This window comes from Colobus angolensis, unplaced genomic scaffold (genome assembly GCF_000951035.1).
Source record: "Colobus angolensis palliatus isolate OR3802 unplaced genomic scaffold, Cang.pa_1.0 Scaffold233, whole genome shotgun sequence".
Lineage (NCBI taxonomy): Eukaryota > Metazoa > Chordata > Mammalia > Primates > Cercopithecidae > Colobus > Colobus angolensis.
In genome coordinates, this window is record NW_012115522.1 from 3,026,475 (window position 1) to 3,049,757 (window position 23,283).

Here is a 23,283-nt window from a genome sequence, read left to right on the forward strand (position 1 = left end):
TCTCGCCTCCCCCCGCGCCCCTGGCCCTCCCCGGCGGTGGCACCGTGGGCTCACGCGGGTGCCTGGGCTGGGGGGGCCTGCACAGGGAGTTTGTCTTGTGCAAACAATTTCCAAGGCAGCGTTTTCTTCCCTGCCTGGGAGTGCAGGGCTCATGCCTTCACTTTGGAACTGACTCAGAGACCTAAAGAAGCCCACCTGGCCAGCGGGAAGGGGTGGCCGCCGCCTCCTGGTTTTGCGCAGCCCTGGCCAGTTCCCGGTGGCCTTGGAGGACTTCCACCGGGCAGGCGTTCCCATGATGCCAGGCTGCCAGGCGCGGGGGATTCCTGCAGGCCGGCGCTGCTTTCCTTAGAACCCCTTTTCTAGAAAGGTACACTTGGGGGTTTTGCTTCAAAGTGAGTGATCCACAGGTATCTAAGGCTTTCTTGACATCCTCCTTAGGCGTTGTGTAAACAGAAGCGCCTGGTCGCAAATACCTCGAAACACAAGGGAACATAGCCATTAAGTTCAACTCCACAGGTCCTTTTGGGGAGCTGCTGTGCTCTCAGCACGGTGCCAGGCCGTCTGGGAGGTGGGGGAGGCACCGAAGAGACCCCAGGCTTCAGGAAGCCTAGGACTAGGTGGAAGTGATTTAGGAATTTACGTTCAAGTTAATGTGCAGTGGCTGCCTGAGTTAGTGGAGATGCTGGAGAGGGAGCAGATCAGATAAAGGAAAGAGGAGATTGGGGAGGGGACTTGGAGTACTAAGTTTTGGAATAAATTATGCCTGTGGAGAGAAACTCACCCATAGGGCCCAAAGACAAGAAGAGAAGTAAGTAACAGGTGGGATAATTTGCAAAGCGGGGCAGAGGAGCAGAGGCTCATACCTGTCTCCGGGAGGGAGGAGACAGAAGGTGTAAGAGATGATTCCCTCCCTCCCGGGCTTCTACCCTCATAGAGGGGACAGAAGGATGTGAGCATGTGAAATCAGACGCCAAGAGAGGGAAGGGTGACTGTCAAAGTGCGACGTGCAGAAATAGTTCTGTTGGAGTCAGAGAAGGGAGTTGTGGGCAGGGATCAGTCACCAGGACTGGAGGCTGACTGATGCTCTTGAGATAGGCTATGAGGTGGGAATGAACATGGCTTTCCAGAGAGACAAGGAGTTGTCCTTGGCCAGACCAGGGAATGTATCCCGAACAGTAGGAGATAGAGATGGAGAGGAACAATGGTTGAGATTGTGAAAGTCTTAGCCCTTTTGGTGATTGCATGCCACCCTGTGTGTCCTAAGGAGACATTCAAGGTTTTTGAGTGTGGGAATGGTGTAATGAACAACTGTAATGGAAGGGTTTTGGAAAGTCATGTTAGGGGACACGTCAGTGAGCAGGCTGTTGCAGTTGTAGGGTGGCCAGGGTTTGCACTGGATCATTGGAAGTGAAAAAGGTGGGTTTGAGAAACATTACTGTTGAAATAATCTGTTTACAGGGCAGGGTGAAGGGATGAGATGAATGGAAATTAATTCTTGGTGGAAACTGATTCTACGCCAGGGCCTTGGAGCTGCTGTAGTTAGTAACTTGAGAAATCGGAAATGTGTATTTTGGAGAGAACGAATTGACTACTCAGGCTATGGAGAAGTTTCTTGTGGCTGCTGAGATATCCAGATGTTAGTGTCCTGCAAGCAGCTATGGCTCTGAGATGGGGGGAGCCTAACGGGGACGGTGTTGCAGAGGCTGCAGAAGCCAGGAGAGGAAAGGGGCTCAGAGGAGAAGTTGAGAGGCTGCTGGTAATACGGGGGCAGCGGAGGATGCCCCTGAGTGGTACTCAAGGCCTGAACCCAGGGGCTTGTTTCCCTCTGCTGCACTGCCATTCCCATGACATTGCTCGGTTCTGAACCTGAAGTTGGAAAAGAAACTGGGCACTTGGGCCCTGAGGAGGATGGGGCTGTTGATTTTTCTAATCGTGAGTGTGGATTGGAGGTTAGAAGGGAGTAGAATGGGATTTGCTAAAGACAGTAAATTGCTGGGCTTTGAAACATTTTGAACTTCTCTGGGGTGGAGGGTGGAGGGTTGGGGGTAGGAGTGAGAGAGTAGGGGAGGAGGACATTAACCCCAAGGATATTGTGATTCCCAGGGCTGTTCCAACCAGAGCCTGGCACCCTGCAGGTAGAGGGGAGCTGGTGCCTTTTTTCCTGAGCTCTGTTCATGTTGCAAGGGTGACACAGGGTGATTTGCTGAACAAATTCCCCAAGCCTCGACTTGCAACATCTGAATTTGAATGATGATTGCAGAAAGTTGTGGAATGAGCTGAGAATGTAATTACTGTTACTTAGCCTCCTTGTTTCTCTGAGATGCAGGATCAGTGAACTAGTAGAAGAGGACTTGGGAGTCAGATATTTTTCTTTATAGAGTGTGTCTGACTGTCCAGAGAGTAATTGCATGAAGCAGTGGTCAAGCTAATTTACTCATTGTAAAGCAGTGTCTACTGTTTTGACTGTGACTTACATTAAGAAATGAAATTTACATGTGACTTGGTACATACAGTCATGTATATAAAAATCTAATGTAAGTTCCTAAAATACCTACCTCCCTTTGCTTGGTGTCATCTCCTCTGACGTTTCTATTTTCTAGTCTATTATTTTTCATTTAAAAACCTATTGTCTCCCACTAAGTTGATCTAATCGTTCTCTAATGGATCATAACCCACAGTTTGAAAAATACAGAGAGTTTTCGCATTCAGTGAGTATTTATTAAGCTTTTTGAAGAGCTACTGTAGTACTGAAGGTGGAAGAAAGCATGAGGAAGGGTGGAAGATTTACAGTCTCTTTGGAAAGATGAGAGACACCTTGATTAAGGAGCCAGCCAAGATGATTAAATGCCAACATGAAGAATAACTACCTGTGGAGTTCAGAGGAGGGGGGCGTGTTCTGTGCTGGTGTGGCTTGGAAAAATGTCTGGGGACAAGGAAGGAAGCCTAGGCTGAACTGTTTCTGGTGTCTCAGGGTGCTACAGATGTGGGGAGGTATAGAGTGGGCAAAGCCTTGGAGTTAGGAATGTGTAAAGTCTAAGATTGTGTAAGAGAGAAGAACAGAGGGTTCTTGTTAGAGATTAGGGAGAAATCAAGTTATTAAAGTGGGCTGGGGTCATATATAGGGCAAAGGTTGTAAACCGGTGGCCAGGCAGTGTTTTAAGCATACGGATGTGTTCTAGTTTGGACTACATAAAGTTGTTTAAAAATTGGGAAAAAATCCAGAAAAATCTCTGGATTTGCAGCTCTTTTAAAGAGTCAGATCTGGTGTTCATCTCAAGCTGAGAAGGGTGTCCCCTATGGACAGGAGACCGGCCCCCGGGCTTCCTTTTGCCACAGTCCAGTCACTTTCCATTCTCCACTTAGTCTTGTAGGCGTTTTGCTCTGCGACCTCAGTTTTCAAGAGACTCGAATGCCGGGTCAGGAAATTCAGGATTGCTGTCATGGGCCCTAGGTGGCCATTGAGGATTCTGGGTAGGAGTGTGGCATTATGGAATCCGAGATATTTCTGTGCACCGGATTTGTTTTAGGCAAGTCAACAGCACTTTTTGAGGAGCTGCTGGCTGGGACTTTGAAATATTTTTATGATGATGGGAATGGAATTATAAAGGGCTTTGACCTGTGTTCTTCATAGGAAGGCAAGTTTCAAGTGACCCCAAGATTTCCCCAGCCTTCCCATTTTCCGCTTCTGACTGGCAGGGATCTCTGAGAGTGATGTTGAGGTCCTATCTTGGTGAGTTGTGAGTCACAGCCATCAAGGGCCATATGATGTACAATTCTCAGGAGCTTGGTATCGATTCAAATGGCTCCCAGCAAACGAGGCTGATTTGGGGTCCAGCTGAAGTGAGTAGGTTCAGGACTCTGTGACCTAGAATAGTCTGATTTACCACCCAAGACTGAGAGCCTGTCCCAGATGAGCCACTGGTGAGAAAGACTGACCAATAGTCACCCTGCTGTTTACAGGTGGGAGTAAATTCAATTATTTAAAAATACTGATCCAGCTGTAGTGGCTCATGCCTGTAATCCCAGCCCTTTGGGAGGCTGAGGTGGGCAGATCACGAGGTCAGGAGATCGAGACCATCCTGGCTAACCGGTTGAAACCCCGTCTCTACTAAAAATACAAAAAATTAGCCAGGCATGGTGGTGGGCGCCTGTAGTCCAAGCTACTCGGGAGGCTGAGGCAGGAGAATTGCGTGAACCCAGAAGGCCGAGGTTGCAGTGAGCCAAGATCACACCACTGCACTCCACCCTGGGCGACAGAGCGAGACTCAATCAAAAACAAAAAAAACAAAAAACAAAAACAAACTAGCAGAGTGTGGTGGTGCATGCCTCTATTCCCAGCTACTCAGGAGGCTGAGGCAGGAGGCTTGCTTGAGCCCTGCAGAAACTGGAGTCTGCATTGAGCTGAGATCATGTCATTGCACTCCAGCCTGGGCAACAGAGTGAGACCCTGTCTCAAAGAAAAAGTATACTGCTCTTGAAACATTAACAAAATGAAACTGAAGTGCATTTTGTTTAACAGTGTGTGGCTATAGGATGCAAGGATAACCAGAAGCCAGCTGAATCATATCGAATTAAATCTATTTCCTGTCTTATATGGTGATTTGTTTACTAGACCAGAGAATAGTGCAGCAACTATGGTACATTTTGGCTTCAGTAAAGTATTTAACGGTTTCTTGAGGTATGATGGTGCATATTAAATCATAAGTGGTAAGACGTGGGCTGGATGGTGTTATTAATTTAATTTAACAATCCTATGTGAAACTGTTAATTATTGGCACTGAGGCAGCCTGGAAGGAGATCTGAAAATGAGTACAGTAGGGTTCTATTCTTGGCCTTGATCTGTTCAACATTTTCCCAGTGTTGGCAGTGAAGATACAGAAGGCACGTTCATCAGATTTGTTAGTGGCGCAGAAGTGGGAGGGATTGCTGGTTTTGCAGACAAATCAAGGTTCAGAGTCGTCTGGAATTAGGGGTACACATTAAAAAGAAAACAGAAAAAAACTCAGGGATGAATTTAAAGTCTTATTTAGGTTTAAAAATTTGAATTGTGGCATTCTGAGATGTTCATATGTCCTGATAAGATAATACCACTTCTGGGGATGTAGCTGAGACCATATCCACAATGTTGATGATTTATGCAGAGAGATTATTCAGATATTTTTTTAAAACTATAGTAAAAACTTGGGAATAACCTAAATATCCAATGATGTGGGCTAGAGGTAATAAATAAGTGAATTCTGATGTCTTTAAAATAGAGTGTTATGAAGTTATGAAAAATAATGTTTAGGAATAGCTTTAAAATAACAGGGAAAAATGTTTTCGCGAGAAGTTAAGGGACATCTACATCTGTATTTTCAAATGTTAAAAAAGCAATGTGTTTAGAAAATAATTGGAAGGAAATACACCAATAATAGTAATATCAAAATACGAATACCGGTTGCTTCTGGATGGATTGAGGCATGCAACTTTTTTTTTTTTTAAAGTTTGTATTATTTGTCTTTTCTATAGTTGTGTATATTCCACAGTGGGGACATCTGCAATTTTTAAAACTTTGTATGATTCAAGGACAAGATAGGGTAAAGAAGATGATTCATTCAGTGATTAATCTCGAGTGCCTGCTCGCTGTGTGTCAAGCTCAAGGTTAGGAACTCGAGTCACAGTTGAAGACAGAGTCCTTGACCCCAGGTTGGCGCAGGTCCACTGAGGAGGGGCAGGGCATGGAGGAAAAAAAGCATCGGGATTTTTCTGTTGTTCGTCAGTTCACTGTGAGCCTTGAATGGGTAAGGCTTTCATTTTTATTGGTTTATATTTTTATTTGTTTTTATTTTTATTTTTTTCAGAGAGTCATGAGTCTTGCCATGTTGTCCTGGCTGGATTCGAACTCCTGGGCTGAAGCGATCTTCCTGCCTCAGCCTCCCAAGTGGCTGGGTCTACCAACATGGGCTCCTAAGCTTAGCTCTAAGATACGGCTTTAAAAAAATTGAATGCAGTTTATAATGGGATCAGAAATTCAGCGATCTAATCATAAGATCTAGTCTTAATGACGTTGGCTGGTCAGGTGACATTTGGACACCGGAGAGCCAAGAGTTAATAGGGACATGAGCAAGCAAGACTTGATCCTGGAAAGGAGTCTAGGATGCTGTAGGATAGGGAATAACTGAACTACATTTATGCTTTGGGTACACAGTAGCACCTTCAAATATTTTCCTGGTTATCAGACATAGGAAGGAGGAGACGTTCATTTTTGCTCCTGGTGTTGGAATACAACCAGTAGATGGAACAGTCACTTTATTCTCTGTAGCTGCAGACTTCTCATTTATGGCACGATTACGTGATTCCTTATTTGTAGAATGATCAGCGATCATGCTGAAATTCATAGACTTTGAGGTCTCCTTTAATCCGAAAGACCGGGACCGCAGATTTCAGTTCAATATGAAAAAGGATTTTCTAACTGGCAGATCTGTCCAACAGAGGAAATGTCTGCCCAGGAAGTAGTGAGCTTACCACTGTTGGCGGTATTCAAGTAGGGCTGAATGCTGTTGATTAGGAATGCGGTAGAAGAGGACGGGAATTAGGCTGACCTCCAAAGTCTCTTCCAATTTCTAGGGTCAGTTATTTAGTATGTGACTTGTCAAAGCTGAAAGACAGATAGAATAGGGGCTTTACCCTCCAGTGGCAACTATTTGAGTCAATATCATCAAGTGTGTTCTTTAAAAAATGTTTATAAATAGGTCCCAGCATTTTTTTTTTTTTTTTTTTTTTGTTGAGGCGGAGTCTCGCTCCGTCCCCCAGACTGGAGTGCAGTGGCCGGATCTCAGCTCACTGCAAGCTCCGCCTCCTTGGTTTGCGCCATTCTCCTGCCTCAGCCTCCCGAGTAGCTGGGACTACAGGCGCCCGCTACCCCGCCCGGCTAGTTTTTTTGTATTTTTTAGTAGAGACGGGGTTTCACCGTGTTAGCCAGGATGGTCTCGATCTCCTGACCTCGTGATCCGCCCGTTCGGCCTCCCAAAGTGCTGGGATTACAGGCTTGAGCCACCGCGCCCGGCCGGTCCCAGCATTTTTGAGAGACCCTTCTGGGATCATTTTAGAAAGGATGGAAAAAACAAAACAAAAAACAGGCGAGGTGCATTGACTCACGCCTGTAGTCTCAGCACTTTGAGAGACTGAGGTGGGTGGATTGCTTGAGCCCAGGAATTCAAGACTGGCTTGGGCAACAGAGAGAGAACTTGTCTGAAAAAATAGAAAAACTAGTCAAGCATAATGGCACACCTGCCCGTGATCGCAGCTACTTAGGAGGCTGAGGTCGGAGGCTCACTTGGGCCTAGGAGTTTGAGGCTGCAGTGAGCCATGATCGTGGCACCACTGCACTCCAGCCTGGATGACAGAATGAGACCTTGACTCAAAAAGAGGAAAAGAAAGGATGAGAACTATTTTAAGTCAGGTCAGAACTCAGTTTGTGACCCTAGGGCTGCTGAAAATTAAATTTTGTCCTTAGGAAAAACGAGAAGTTGGAGGAGGGGAAATGGCCAATAATAATGAACAACACAGATTGACATGTAGAAGGGTAGTGGGATCATGCTGGGTGCGGTGGCACACTCCTGTAATCCTAGCACTTTGGGAGGCTGAGGCGGATGGATCGCTGGAGGCCAGAAGTTCAAGACCAGCCTGGCCAACATGGTGAAACCCCGTCTCTACTAAAAATGCAAAAAGTAGCAGGGCGTAGTGTTGCTTGCCTGTAATCCCAGCTACTCAGGCGGCTGAGGCAGGAGAATCGCTTGAACCCAGGAGGCAAAGGTTACAGTGAGCCGAGATCACGCCACTGCACCCCAGCCAGGGCAACAGAATGAGACTCCAGCTCTCAAAAAAAAAGAATAGTGGGATCATCACGTCACTTCTATTTGGGATGATGACTAAATCAAGAGGGGGCTGTTAGTGGGTGCTGGGTCCTCTGCTTGGCCGTGGAGGACATGGAGTGACCTTGAATGTCTCTTCCCACTTCATGTCCCCCACTGTGGATTTGTATCCCCAGGAGCACCTTGCTCAACACCATCCTGACACCAGTGATGAGACGGAGCCCTCTGATTGCTCTGCAGTTTAGCGATAAAGAGAATACAGGGCAGATCAATTTAAAGACGTTTTAAAGTGGGATTTTCCAGGAAAGCATATGTTTAGTTTATATCAGACAATAAATTTGTAATTTGAAGTAAAAAACATTTTTTTGAGACAGGATCTTACTCTGTTGCGAGGCTGGAATGCAGTGGCGCAATCATGGTTCACTGCAGCCTCGACCCACCGGGCTCAAGGGATCCTCCCACCTTAGCCTCCTAAAGTGTTGGGATTACAGGCATGAGCCACTGCTCCTGGCTTAAATTTTTAAAACATTTTTTGCATATATATTACTTATAGCTTACATATGAATTTTTTTTTTAGTTTAATTCTGCTTAACTTTCACTGAAATATATGCTTTATTTAGAATCCACCCTGATTATTTAAAACTTTTAGATTCCTCTTCCTGATATTTTTGGATTACTTTTGTTGTTGTGCAGGTCACTGCTAGGGCTAAATCACTTAGCAAAAGTTTCTTAGCTCTGCAAAGAGAACAGAGGTTTATTGCATCTTTGGAGAATATCGTAAGATGATTTTTGTCTCCACGTGATTTATGCTTGCATTTTGGCATTTGAGAAATCAGTATTTGGCAAGAAAGTGCTCTCTTTATATGGGATGAAGCAATTTTGGGGTGCGCTGACTTAACAAATGGCAGTTTTAGATGTATGTGAAAAGCATAGGCAGGACCTAGTTATTTAGAATTAGAGTTGAAAATTTTTGTACACTTGATGACAGGCCTGAGTCTCCTTTGTCTCTGTATCATTTGTGCCTCACATGGTGTCTGTCACATCAGCTGTGCTTGTTGAATTGCTGTCATTTGGTTCCCTGGGCTACATGTAGTGGGTTTGGGGGAAAGTTAGGCTAACAAGTCCTTTTTTTTTTTTTTGAGACAAGAGTCTTGCTCTGTTGCCCAGGCTGGAGTGCAGTGGTGTGATCTCAGCTCACTGCAACCTCTGCCTCCTGGGTTCAAGCAATTCTCCTGCCTCAGTCTCCTGAGTAGCTGGGATTATAGGCTCCCGCTACCATGCCCAGCTCCTTTTTGTATTTTTTAGTAGAGACAGGGTTTCACCATAATGGCCAGGCTGGTCTTGAACTCGTGACCTCAGGTGATCCTCCCACCTCAGCCTCTCAAAGTGCTGGGATTACATGTGTGAGCCCGGCCTTTTTTTTAGAAAAAGCAAAATATGGTAAGAAATAATAGTTCTCAGCTGGGCATGGTTGCTCACTCTTGTAATCCAAGCACTTTGAGACTACCTGTGGTCCCAGCTGCTTTGAGAGGCTGAGGTAGGAGGATTAATTGAGCCCAGCAGTTTGAGACAAGCCTGGGCAACATGGTGAAACCCCATCTCTATAAAAAATGCAAAAATGAGCTGGGTGTGGTGGTGTGCACCTGCAGTTGTAGCTACTTGGGAGGCTGAGGGAGGAGGATCACCTGAACCCGGGGAGGTTAAGGCTACAGTGAGCTGTGCTGGTGCCACTTCACTCCAGCCTGGGCAACAAAAAGAAAAGGAAAAAGAAAAACAAAACAAAAAAACCCAGTTGTCAGCTTTTTTGTTCTTTGAGTATCAGGAAGCCATATACAACTCTCTTAGTAAAAACAACCACATTCAGTCAGTGGCTGCTTGTCAGAGTGCCGGAGGAATTGAAAACTCCCTCTCCTCTATTTTTCTTCTGCTGAAAATGAATCGCTCTTGGTGTGCTGTTCTTAAATTCATGTGTCCTGCGTCCATTTTAATCTTGTTATCTATTTTTATGGTGACTGTCGCCATGGTACTCATGCTCCTTGCATAGCACAACAGAGATTTCCGACGTCTGATAGGACAGCTCAGAGTTCTGCTGCAGCCGGAGAGAAACTGTGTGTGAGGAGATATTTTTTTAATTGAGGTGTAATTTACATACAGCACAGATCTTAAGTGTGCTGTTTAATCAGTTTCGACACGTACATATGGAGACAGAACATTTCCATCACCCCAGATGAGTTCCTCATGACCATTTCCAGAGAAGCCCCACCCCCAACCAGAAGTACCACAAATCTGATTTCTGTTGCCATGAGTTAGTTTTGCTCAGTAGGTTCTAAGTATTATAATTTGTCTCTCTCTCTCTGTCTCTCTTTTTTTTAGACAGTCTTGCTCTGTTTCCTAGGCTGGAGTACAGTGGCACAATCACGGCTCACTGCAGCCTTGACCTCCCCAGGCTCAAGCCATTCTCCCACCTCAGCCTCCCAAGCAGCTGGGACCACAGGTAGGCACCACCATGCCCGGCTAATTTTAAAATTTTTTGTAGAGACAGGGTCTCACTATGTTGCTCAGTCTGGTCTCGAACTCCTGGCCTTAAGTGATTCTCCTACCTTGGGCTCCCAAAGTGCTGGGATTACAGGCATGAGCTACCTGTGCACAGCCAATTTGTGTTTCTAATTACTCTATAGGTGGTGCTTTGAGGAGGGGGAGGGGGTGCGTGTCTGTGTTTAAAAAGCAGTATCCTATATGGTTAGGAGTCCCCAGTGAGTGAATAATAATGTTTTATTAGACTTTGTGCAATGGGATGTTCAGATTCTTTTTTCTCATTAGCTCAGGGGATTTGGATTTATGTTAGGAATCCTGATTCCCAGCTGAAAGAGTCGAAACCACAGGCAGCTAGGCCTGGTGTGGAGGAAGTGTGATTGGGCAAGGGCTGGCTTATTAGGAAACGTGTGTGTTGTGTTGGAGTGCCGCAGTGCTGGGTTAGAAGAACTGGAATTGCTCCTAGGACATCCCTTTTAATGACCAGAAGTCCCATTGACATACTTTCTCTTTTTTCCCTGCCTTTTCCTTGAACTAGCATATAAATTTAACAATCCACAGAGTTGCAGAGTTGGACTTATAATATTGAAACAAGATCTGTGCTGCAAAGCCCACTGCTGACTGGAAACGCAGATGTGCACTGCCGAGCTCACAGCCCCTGGGAAGCTCCTGGGCCAGATTCAGGGTGAAATTGCCCCCTAACATTATTGAAATGCATTGAACAGGGCCTGTTTCTTTTCTTTTTTTAAAAAAAATTTAAATGAAATTTTCATTGCGCAGGTTAGTACATGAACACATTCTCCATAGGGGAAAAATGCAAAACTTCTCGGGCAAGCAGAAAGTCTTCCTTGATAGACTGTTTCTAATCCCAGTCCCTTCCCCAGAGGTCGAGCACTTTCATGGACTTGCTGTTCTTCAGATGCCTCACATACTCACATCTATACCTCTAGGACTTACAAAAAGTTAAGTGCATTGACTGCAGATTACATAAGGTCTCTTTACTGAATTGCCTCTCCCTCCCTCAACAAGGTGCTTGGCGATAGTTCCCGGCCCCTACACAAAGGTCTTGATTTGGTTTAACTCCTGCCCGGTCTCCTTTACAATTAGAAGGCTACACAGTTACTTCACCTTTCCCTAATTCATGGGCACTTCAGTCATTTCCAGATCCTTTACTGTTAAAAATGCTGTTACCAGAAAACATTGCTGCACAGACCTCTATAGCACCTGTGAGTTTTCTGTAGGGTAGGTACCGAGAAAGTGGAACTGCTGGGCCATAGGGTTCTTGAATTGTACATTCTAACAAAGATGCATCATGGGGTCAGTTCCTCGCTTAGAGTTACTGTAGACCGGGGAATGCCTGCCCTGTGCTCAGACATTAAGCAGTTATTTGAAGACGAGGGAGCAGAATTTAGAGTGTGTTAGGTGAGTGCTCACTGGCCTCACAGGTCGGACATACCGTTGCTGGTCTGTGGGAAGGGTTGGTGTTGGGAAGGGCTCTTCTGGGCCTCCTAGTTAATTCTGCCTGGTCCCCGCCCCCCAACCCCTGAGGACTTTGACCCGTATGTTGATAGCGGTTGTGTGGAAAAGAATCACAGGCTGAACAGGCAGCCCATTGTGGACTCTGGATGGGAAATTCTAAACTCAGTTCACTTGGCCTGGAGACCTTCACCGCACCTGCGGTTCTTCTCCAGGCTGCCTTTGTAATCCAGTGTGGCCCAAACACTCAAGCAAAGTGTGAGGCGTTTGGAAGCATGGTGTTCTTTAAAGGCATCTAGAATGCTGCCACGTGGCTGTTATTAGCAGTTTATGTTAATTACAGAAGAATGGCGTGTGCCTCTGTTATTTACATTTCTGGCCTTCATTTCTAGCTCTCTACAGAACTCGTGGAAAACATGAGAGTTAATCCTATCAGATCAAACCCTTGCATTTAGGAGCCAGTGTGGCAAGGGAGGGAGTGGCTGTGTCCCTCCTGAAGACAGCTTTGCGGCCGGTTGTGGGCCGGTGTCCCTGCCACCTGGGTGAGGAGAGGCACAGGCCCCTTTGCAGCCTTCACGGTTTTACATGCATTCAACCTCAGATCTCCATGCAGTCTGTTATGAAGCAGTGCTAGTTGGACCCTAGGGCGACCCCACTCGTGCATTCATTCACTGTCCAAACACAGTATGCACTTTATTTGCCTTCATTGGGGGTATTCTAGCATTCCCTCTCTGGTCTCCAGCTGATGTTAGCGGGGCCTCCCTTTACTGTCATTTCAGTATTTGGTGACCAAGTCGGCATTCTACTCCTCTCTCCTACTTGGCGGATTCTCTTGGGGCCTTCCTGCCCTTGATCCTTTGTCCTGAAGAGCACTGCCTTCTTAGCTTGCCCTCCCTGTCATACAGCACATTTAGGTTAGCGGTCCTCTGGCCTTATAAGTCATCTTTTTTTTCCCGCCTCCCACCCTGAGACAGGGTCTTACTCTGTTGTCCAGGCTGGAATGCATGGCACAATCACAACTCACTGCAGCCTCTATCTCCCAGTCTCAAGTGATCCTCCCACCTTAGCCTCCTGAGTAACTGGGTCTACAGGCACATGCTACCACACCTGGCTAATGTTTGTATTTTTTGTAGAGATGGGGTCTGCCTGTGTTGCCCAGGCTGGTCTTGAACTCCTGAGCTCAAGCCATCCTCTGCCTCGGCCTCCCAAAGTGCTGGGGTTACAGGTGTGAGCCTCCATACCTGGCCTCATCTTTCTTGATGGGCAATAACCAGTGTTCCCAGTGCAGTTGATTTTGTAGGATGGGGGTGGGCAGTGTGCTTCTTTTTGTTTTAGTGCTTTTGCAGTGGCACTGGACAAAATGTCTTTTTCCTTTTTGGCCTTCGTGGCCACTGTAGATGACAGTGCGTTCCACAGTGACATCAGTTCTCTTTACCGGGTGTGACTGTTTCCATCGAGCTCTTGCATGATTTTGATTTTTTTCTTCCATCTCTTACACTGCCCTTGTTGATGTTAAAATTTACTGTATTTCCCCCGCATTTGCATAAACTCTTCCCTATAATTTTCCTATAGATTTGGCTCTTCACTGCCTGGGATTTGGTGTCTACTTTTTTTTCAGGTCAGTATTTATTGTGCACTTTTGCTAGGCACAGTGCTTAGTATCCAGCATGCATTTTCTCACTGTTTCTTCTCTGACCTGGGGAATCAGAATCTCTAGGAAAGAGGAGCTTGGTGACTTAAAAAAATCAAGGCACTTCTGGAAAAAAAATGCATTCCCTCATTAAAGGTCCGGATTATTCTCTGGGATACGATCTGTACTTTTTTTCATTTTGCATGTGAGGAAACTGAGGGACAGAGAGGTGAGTTCGTTTGGCCAAGGTCACAATGGGGAAGTTTGAGCTATTTTTTTTTTCTTTTTTTTTTTCGAGATAGGGTCTCACTCTGTCATCCAGGCTAGAGTGCAGTGACATGATTTTGACTCACTGCAACCTCCCAGGTTCAAGCGATTCTCATGCCTCAGCCTCCCCAGTAGCTGGGATTATAGGTGCCCACCACCATGCCTGGCTAATTTTTGTATTTTTAGTAGAGATGAGGTTTTGCCATGTTGGCCAGGCTGGTCTTGAACGCCTGAGCTCAAGCCATCCTCTGCCTTGGCCTCCCAAAGTGCTGGGATTACAGGCGTGAGCCACTGCGCCCAGCTGGAAGTCTGAGCTTAAGGCAGCCCTGACTGTTTCACTGTGCATTCTCTTTGGGATATTTGTAAAAGGTGAAATAAGAAGAATTGTAGCCCTGATCCTGGGGATCCCATGCTTGATACTTGGCTGTCATAATGCACATCTCCCGTTCCATGCCCCAATCACTAACACCACGTTAGCTTCTTGGTGACTCAAGTTTTTAAAAACAAGGAAGCCTTCAAGGTCATCTAGTTTAATCTGTCACTTGATGCATACTTTTCCTGGCTGTACAACATAGTAGAAAGAACATAGCTTGTCTGGGTCTGGTGGCTCACACCTGTAATCCCAGCACTTTAGAAGGCTGAGGCAGGAGGATCAGTTGAGCCCAGGAATTTGAGAAAAGCCTTGGCAACATGGTGAAATCCCGTCTCTACAAAAAATGCAAAAATGAGCCAGGTGTGGTGGCATGCACCTCTAGTCACAGCTATTTGGGAGGCTGAAGTGGCAGGATCGCTTGAACCTGGGAGGTCAAGGCTGCAGTGAGCTGTAATTGTGCCACTGCACTCAAGCCTGGGCGACAGAGGGAGACCCTGTCTCAAAACAAACAGCTTTTGGAATCAGACACATTTGGGCTCACATTCTGACTTCTGTCATTTTCTAGCCTTGTGGCCTTGGGAAAATTTACTCAAACTTCTCTGAGACTCAGTTTGCTCATCTGTAAAATGGGAACGATGATGGTATTTATAATCTCATGGGTTATTTGTGGGGGATTAAATGAGATACAGTCAGCAAAATGCTCAGCAAGTTGACTGGCACTTAAGTCTTTGATAAGTGATAGCTGTTAGAACATTCCTGAATGAACATTAGCCTTTGAAAGGCCACGGATTACATATAAGGGTTCCTGTTATTCTCTTGCCACTTATATGTGATTTTATTTCTTGGGAACATCCTACTGCCTTTTCTTCAAAAGATTCTCCTCTTCTGCTGGCCTTGAACTAAGTCCAGTCTACCTGCCGGCCTGCGGTGGCGGGGCCGTGTGTGTCAACCTCCTCGGTTGTGTTCCTGGGGCAGGCAGAGCTCACGAGCACCCGGTGCTGGTTTTATCCCTTCCTTCTCTGAAAATTTGGAGAGTGTGGGCCAGCTGCTGTCTGTGATTGGTGCACATTTATTTTGTCACTTGGGCTCAGAATGGCCTCACCAGTGAGCACCTTCTGATTAACGCCGCCACCCCATCCATTTCAGGAAAAGCATCAGAGAGTGGCACCCCAACATCCTAAGCTGGGGCGGGGGTGAACTCTTATTCAGCCTGTTTCTCCATCTCTCTTTCGTCTCAAAACTCATTCTCATGCCCACAGTTATTGGGGCATAAAGATTCCTTAAATGGCTTCCTCCAGAGAAAAATACGTTTAAGGCACTTCCTTAGTGGTTTGAGCCCTGGGCGAGCCCCTCCTCCGCTCCGTTTATTTTCCACTGTGTATTTAAATCTTCCCCGATGGTGCCTGTCTTCTTTTCACTAAGGCTGACTTTCTGTTTTTGGGGTGAAACTTGTGTCTCCTTCAACCTCCAGTCACTCAGCGGATTTTTTTTTTTTTTTTTTAGATTCATAACATATTTTATTTTGACTTATCTAACTGATGTCAAAAATGGAAAATTTTCACATGGATATTCATCTAACTCATGGGCTCCATTCTAAAAACCCCCTTTTTAAAAATCAGGCTTCAGTGTCAGATTGCTGAATGTTTTTTTCATTTTCCTGAGAGAAGCAAATGTTCATTCATTCATCTCATTATACAACACAAGTACATAAATGTAGCTTCGGAGCGTATTAAGTGCTTTTAAACACAAGTGCTGGCTGTGTGGATCAGGTGGCAGCTCATTTAGGCCCCAAATTCATTAAGGGTAGGGTCTCTTAGGCTACTTAATATTTGGCTTGGTTCATGATCAAGAGCTGGGCCCACATGTTGCATATCAGCGGGGCTGATACGTTTAAAGATGCTGGGCTTTTTCTGCTCCAGGGCCCTTTCCCAGGGGTTCTGGTGAGTCCCTCCCCAGCTGGGTCTGCCCCACCCTTGTGGGCGGGATTAGCTCCCAGAGGCTGGCCAGGCCCCACCTGGGGGAGGCTTGGGGGCTGGGCCCCAGGGCCGAGATTCAGGCTTGGGGGAACAGAGCAGGAATGAGACCCGGTACTGAAAGTGAGAGGGGCAGGCACCTAGTCACATGGGTGATGGGCAGGGACTGGTCACTGGCTTTGGGCTCCAGGGCCACAGCCATCTGACTTGGTGTTGAGCTCCAACCATGGAATGCTGGAGTTAGTTCATTTTGACCGGCAAGCCTCTAAATATGGGTGCCTCGATTACCCACCACAAGGAGAGAGCTGTTGCCTTTTTATGACATGTTGATTCCAGCCAGGTGAGTCACCAGGTAGCGCTCATCCTCCTGCCAGGCTCCCCTGCCTGTCGGTTTGGCATTGTCAGAGAATGTGATCATTCATCAAGGTGACATTTGAGTTCCAAACTAGTTTTCTCCTTTAACCATTTCACCCTCAGGAGTGATTCTCCTTTGTTTGGCATTGTCAGGAAATGTGGTGATCCATTCAAATGACTTTTAAGTTCCAAATAGTGTTTCTACTTTAACTTCCTAAATAGAAAAAAAAAAAAAGACCAGGCACAGTGGATCACGCCTGTAATCCCAGCACTTTGGGAGGCGGAGGTGGGCTGATCACTTGAAGCCAGGTGTTCGAGACCAGCCTGGCCAACATGTTGAAACCCCATCTCTACCAAAAATGCAAAAATTAGCCCGGCATGGTGGCGTGCGCCTGTAATCCCAGCTACTTGGGAGGCTGAGGCAGGAGAATTGCTTGGACCTGGGAGGAGGAGGCTACAGTGAGCCAACATGGCGCCATTGCACCCCAACCTGGTTGACAAAGCAAGACTCTGTCTCAAAAAAAAAAAAAGAAAGTAGAGTCCATATTCCCATGTTCATCTGCTTTCTTCAAGGAGCGAGAACATAGGAACCCTTTTTGTCATTTTGGAATTGGTACCTGGGGCATCGTTACCTCTCAAGCTCCCCTTTCCAGCGAGTGCCCACTCAGAGCCTCAGTGCTAAGGCCTTCCTTGACTATTAGGCTTTTAAAACTCTCACGTCTGTGTTTTATATTTTTGGAATGGCAGCTTTTTTTTTTTTTTTTTTTTCAATTGCCAGCTTTTGCCTGTTGTTACTGCAAGTGCTTCCAGGAAATCCCTTCTCCATGAAACTCACTCTCTTCCTCTGGATCCCAACTCACCCTCCCCGGGCCTGAGCCATGTCTTGTTACTGGGTCTCCACTTCTGGGGAAAAGAGAACTAGACCAGGACAGCGCAGGAAACTGACAGTGCCACTGCTTGCTAGCTTTGGGATTTTGGACAAATAGGTGACCTTCTTGAACCTGTGTTCTCAGCTCTAAAACGAGGATGATCTTGTTCCTCCGTATTTTATTGAGTTGCTGAGAAGTCAGGAAAGAGAAGAAGTCCCCAATGTGTGCATTCAAGAGAGTATAAACCTAAGTGCCATTCAAGCATTTGTGGGTGGTTTGAGGTCATGTGCAGGTCTCTTAGAAGTTTACCCTGAAGAAACAACTGCTAGTTCTGTGAGGCTTGTTCTCCCTGGGGATACTCGGCTCCTGGTTCCCTCCCTCCAGTCCTGGCTCTGGGTAAAATGCCAAGTCAGCAATCATCCATCTCCCCACCTCCTGGAAGTGTCATGTGGTTTGAGAACAGTTTAAATCAGGTTTAACCACACTGCACGCCGCCCTCCCCCGCCACATACATGCACGCCCCGGCGCCCCACGCATTTACAAAAACACTGCAGGACAACTGTGTCCCCTCACCCAGACATCTGTCAGCATAGTCCTGCTTATAACTGCTTCCTTCTGTCTACCTGTTTTTAAGGAAACCCTGTCTTGGAAGCAAGTTCGAATACTCTTGACACCTTTGCCTTCATTTTAGGGCCAGCAGCAGGTATTTTTTCTTACAACACATTTTTCTTGAATCTGGGCCTCTTCTTACCCCTGGGAAGATCAGCTGTTTAAGATCAGTCTAAGGAGGCTGCAGTCCCATCGGTGCCAGTAGAGAGGGTTGTGGATTCCTGAGCCCTCACTGTGTGCCAAGGAGTGTCCTAAGAGCCGTCTTGTGTAATAGGGTAGTGTGAACTCCAGAGAGTCGTGAACAAAGGCACTGCATTTCTGAGAGCAAACGGGGAGGTAGGTGTGAAGGAAGGGGAAGTGTATTTTTTCCTGGGTAGAGCTGTGACAACGCTTTCCTGCCAGCAGCGCAAACAGAAACCGTCTCTTTTACTTGACTGAATGACTGTTGTGCAGTCAGACCAGCAGAAATATTTGTTGATCAGGATCGTTTATTATTTGCTGGAGAGAATTTGCTTTAAGCAGATCAGATGACCTGCTTCTATGGCCCATCTGCTGGAATATGAAAATAGCGGTGTTATTTGGGGGTTCCTTCTTTTTACTTTCCATTACTGTATTACGTCAATTACTTAGAGTAACAGTAAGGCTGGATGCTCAGTTATAGGGTATGCCATCGAGAACATTCCAGCCCTGAATGGGAGTTGGACAGTTATTCTGGTCCCTATCAATCTTGATACTCTATCATTTTAATTTTACTGGTAGTCTAAACTATTCTACACTGATGCAATGTAGTCCAGTTTTTTAAAACCTTCAGAAAAAGACAATAATTAGAATGCCCTGAGAATCTAAATTGTCACACTCTGACCAGCTGATTTAGAACTTGAATCAATCACCAATATGCTCAGTGCCATGTGTTTGAAACTTGTACTGTGAAAATCCTAAGTACACACCACACCCCTCTTAAAAATAGGATAACAGGACCTGATAATTTCAGAGAGCCAGAAGTTTTAGATCAGGGCTTTGGGTGCTCTTGCTGAGGCCCTGGCTTTCTGTTGAAAGCCAAGAGGAGTTTTCTCCTGTCTCTTCAAAGAAAAGGTCCGTGTATGCTTAGCGAAGGTCTTTTTTTTTGCTTTCTTTGGGGAAGACATACCAGAAAAATACGGCTTGAGAACCAGCCACCAGGTAGCAGTTGGATATGGAATGGGACAGTTTGCTTCTGCCAAGATTCAAATGGTGACCTGCAAACCAGGAGGACCTAAACATATTTGCATATACTTATAAATATGCTTGCAAGTACTCATGGCATTTGTCAGCAGAGATGTTGGCTAAGAATTGCTGAAAATGAGTTGTTTGGGAATCTTATTCTCCATGGAGTTCTGTTGTAAAATAAGAGATGCAAACATTCACTGCAAACATTTTGGCCTTTGTTTATTTATTTATTTAGAGCTCAGACGATCTTCCTGCCTTAGCCTCCTGAGTAGTGGGACTATAGGCATGTACCCCTGTGCCCTGCAAAGTTTAGAACATCACACTGAAAAATTTAAATAAAAATGTTACAGATTTAAAGGAAAAATTGGCACTTTTCTGATAAAAGATAAAGAATGATACGCTAAATATTAACCAAACATGTAAAAACTTAAACTGTTGTTCCTGCAGTGATACCCAATGGAGATAATAAAATATACAGAGAGCAGAGTTTAGCAGAGAATCTGAAGCTCTTGGCAGGAGGGTTTATATCCCTCAGTTGATCTATAAATTATTTATTAGAGAAGTAGCAAGCACCCAAGCTTTTGCAAATAGGAGTCTTACTCCAAACTTCACCCTTCTTAAGTTAAAAGAAACCCCACGAGTTGTGCAGTGAATCACTTTGACTTATGACCTGCGTTCTGGAAGTGCCACTAGGTGATATCATGGCTCGCTGCAGTGTCCCTGGGTGGTAGGAGAGCGCAGCCACTGCGTGAGTGTGTGCACGCACACAAGTGTGGGGGCGTGCCTACGTGTGCTGAGACATGTGGTTGTCCAGCAACAGTTACATGACAAATAGCAGTTTGCAACCCTGAACCACAGAGAGAGTTTGTTTTACTGTTCTGCCTGTTCCAGTTCCTTAACTGATGGCAGATGTCCTCATTAAGGGCTATTAGCACATCAGAATGTGTTTGCTGAGCCCTGAAAAGAGCTACCTCCTTTTGGACATGGACTGAAAGATGTTATCTAAGGTAGCCAATCCCTCCTGTTGGTGATGGCAGTAGGGAGTGAGGAACACAAGAGGGCTTGGTATCCCCTAAAACTTTCCCAAGAAGCCTTCAGCACAAGTTTATGTTTCAGTCAGGGAATCCGTAAGAGGAGAATGTAAAGTCATAAAGTGGGATTTGGCTGTGTGTTGAACTACTGTTACTGTTACCCTGAAATAGGTGTTTCTTGATTTCTCTTGGCTGCTCCAAAACCATATGGCGAACTAGGGGATGGCTGGTTTATAGGGACCATTGATAGCTCCCAAGAAAGAACTCACCAGAGGAGTGAATGAAGTGGAGATCCTGGAGGAGAGAGGTTGGAAGGAGGCCACCGCTGGAATGGTGGAAGTGCACCAGGTGGGCAGGACCCCAGGAGTGCTTGTGAGATAGCAGGAGGTCCTGAAAAGTCACAGGCGGCTCAGAGTTAACCTTGCTCCTCGACCCACCTGTTGGCAGACCTTCGCCGATGCTGTTATTCGCCCTGAGTCCCCAAAGACTCTTGGTTACTTGTGCTGTCTCTCGAGCCACGTCTGTAAATGTCATGAGTGTGCTGATTAACACAGGCGAGGCATCAAGTGGCGCCTGGTGATGCTGCCCAGCCTGGATTAGTCTAGATTTGTATTTCTCCCACTTCCATGCTATTAATCCCCAGTATAAACTTGGCTAAGGTTTTCCCTGACTTTTTGGGTTGATCCCATTATCCCTTTGCGTGCCCTGCCAGAGGGCAATATGTGTATAAAGGTCTTCCCAAACTCGAACTGCTAAATGATTAACAGTGGCTTGGGCTGCTTAGCAGGGTCAGACTAAAGCGTTGACCTTTATTCTGTAGGTAAGAGGCCAAGATGCAAGTGGAGAGGAGATTTTTTCAAGGAATGAAAGTACGTGAGAAAATGGATGTGTAGACTTTTAGATCAGGAGCTATTTTTTCTTTTTCTTTTTTTGAGGTGGAGTCTCTCTCTGTCTCCCAGGCTGGAGTACAGTGGTATGATCTCGGCTCACTGCAACCTCTGCCTCCTGGGTTCCAGCGATTCTTTTTTGTTTTTTTTGAGACGGAGTCTCACTCTATCCCCCAGGCTGGAGTGCAGTGGTGCAATCTCAGCTCACTGCAACCTCTGCCTCCCGGGTTCAAGCAATTCTTGTGCTTCAGCCTCCCAAGTAGCTGGGATTACAAGTGCACGCTACCACACCTGGCTAATTTTTTGTGTTTTTAGTAGAGATGGGATTTCACCATGTTAGCCAGGCCGGTCTTGAACTCCCAACCTCGAAGTGATCTGCCTGCCTCGGCCTCCCAAAGTGTTTGGGATTACAGGCATGAGCCGTTACACCTGGCCAGGAGCTATTTTTCCCATCAAGGTTCACTAACATAGGGAAAAAAACACCAAGTTGATGAAAATCAACTTAATTGTTTTATTTTGAGAGATTCCACACCTACTAGAATCGTGGCAGGATTGTGACCTCTGACACCAGATGGACATGAGTTCATAGCCAAGGCTGCAGTTCCTAAGTGTGCAGCTTTGGCACCATGACCGCTCTGAGGCTGTCACCTCATCAGAAATGGTAGACCATTGGTTCATCTCACATCCTTTTGAGGATTAAATTAGATACAATTTATGAAAGCTAGTACTTCTTAGGCACTTAATAAAGACAGTTTCCCTTCCTTCTTTCTCTTCTGCTTTTAAAAATTAAGATTTGGCAGTACCAAAAGAAAGCCAATGAGAAAATGTATTTTGGTGTGGAATTCTGGCCAGTTAAAGGAGAAAGGGGACAGGAGGGATCCAGTCAGAAGCAGCAGGTTCACCAACTCCATGCGGATCCGGCAGGCGTGGAAGGTTGCAGGCACAAACAAAACAGCCAGTAGAAAGCAGTCTTTAAATTAAAAAAAGAAAAAGGCTTAGAAAAAACATCGACCGAGTTGGCCAAACATTTGAGGCGCCGTCTGAAGACTGCGAGCCCAGGAATTTGGGAAATATTATCCTTTCTTCATTTTCGGTGGTAGAAACCCCAAACTTCCTGCTCTAGAAAGTGGGGAGGCCATTAGGTTTTTTTTTTTTTTTTGGCTAAGAAAGTGGTGTAGTTTCTTTCTCTGGGTTGATGCTGCCATCTCATGTCTCTTCGTGGCGTTGCGGCTTCACCTCTGGATCCTGTCAGCCCAGTGAAACTGGACTGAGAGTTAGGAGGTGCTCCATTTTAGCCTGAGGCTCCAAAGACGAAGGTATGTAGGTGACAGTGTTTTAAAAACCAGTTTAGGCCAGGCACGGTGCCTCATGCCTGTAATCCCAGCACTTTGGGAGGCCAAGGCAGGCAGACGGCCTGAGCTCAGGAGTTTGAGACCACCCTGGACAACATGATGAAAACCTGTCTCTACTAAAATACAGAATATTAGCCAGGCGTGGCGGTGCACACCTGTAGTTTCAGCTACTTGGGAGGCTGAGGCAGGAAAAATCACTTGAACCCAGGAGGCAGAGGTTGCAGTGAGCTGAGATCATGCCACTGCACTCCAGCCTGGGCAACAAAATGAGACTCCATCTAAAAAAAAAAAAAATACCCAAACAAAAAAAACAACCAATTTAGCTTAGGTATACATTTTTTTTTTTTTAATAGTGGCAAAGAATCTACTCTTTGCATTTGTCTCCCTTTTTATTGTTACAATGAAGCTTTTAGAGAGAGTGTCATTGGATGTAGTTACCAGATACCTGACTACGAATTTCTGTCTGCGTGCTGTGACTCCAACCTTTTCCTCATATTAATATTTTCTTTGCTTTCTGGAAAATTCATGGTGGAGATACTATGCCAGCAGATTCTAGCCCTTGAGTTTCTGCGTAAAATGCTCATGAAAACCAGCATTTTGCGCCTTTACTCAGTATTTGCCAATTTATTATTATCCTTTAGAATTCTTTGCCGTTTCTGTTTTGTTACTGTGGAGATGTTCACGAACATACTTTGCTGGAATGGTTTGGAAAGAGGCCAGGATTTGGGAGGTGTGGAGATGGTGTGATACCTACAGAAAGAGAGCCTGGGGGGCTTCTGGACAAGGGTGAAAAGGAAACAAGGCTTATGGAACTGTTCAAAGATAGCTTGAGCTAAGAGCTGTGCCACAGGTGTCCTCCTGATGTGGGTGG

The 23,283-nt window shown here is 45.8% G+C and overlaps 1 protein-coding gene across 2 annotated transcripts in view; it reads left to right on the plus strand.

The window, feature by feature from the left end:
• ZNF395 (zinc finger protein 395) overlaps window positions 1–23,283 on the plus strand; it is a 39,842-nt gene that overhangs the window by 1,100 nt on the left and 15,459 nt on the right. The window contains exon 1 of one of the 2 annotated variants that reach the window (XM_011944561.1): window positions 78–392. The exons of the other annotated variant lie outside the window; for it this stretch is intronic. The gene's annotated coding sequence lies outside the window, so the exon portion shown is untranslated. Of the gene's footprint in view, window positions 1–77; window positions 393–23,283 lie in introns of those variants that run through there. 2 annotated transcript variants of the gene reach the window in all.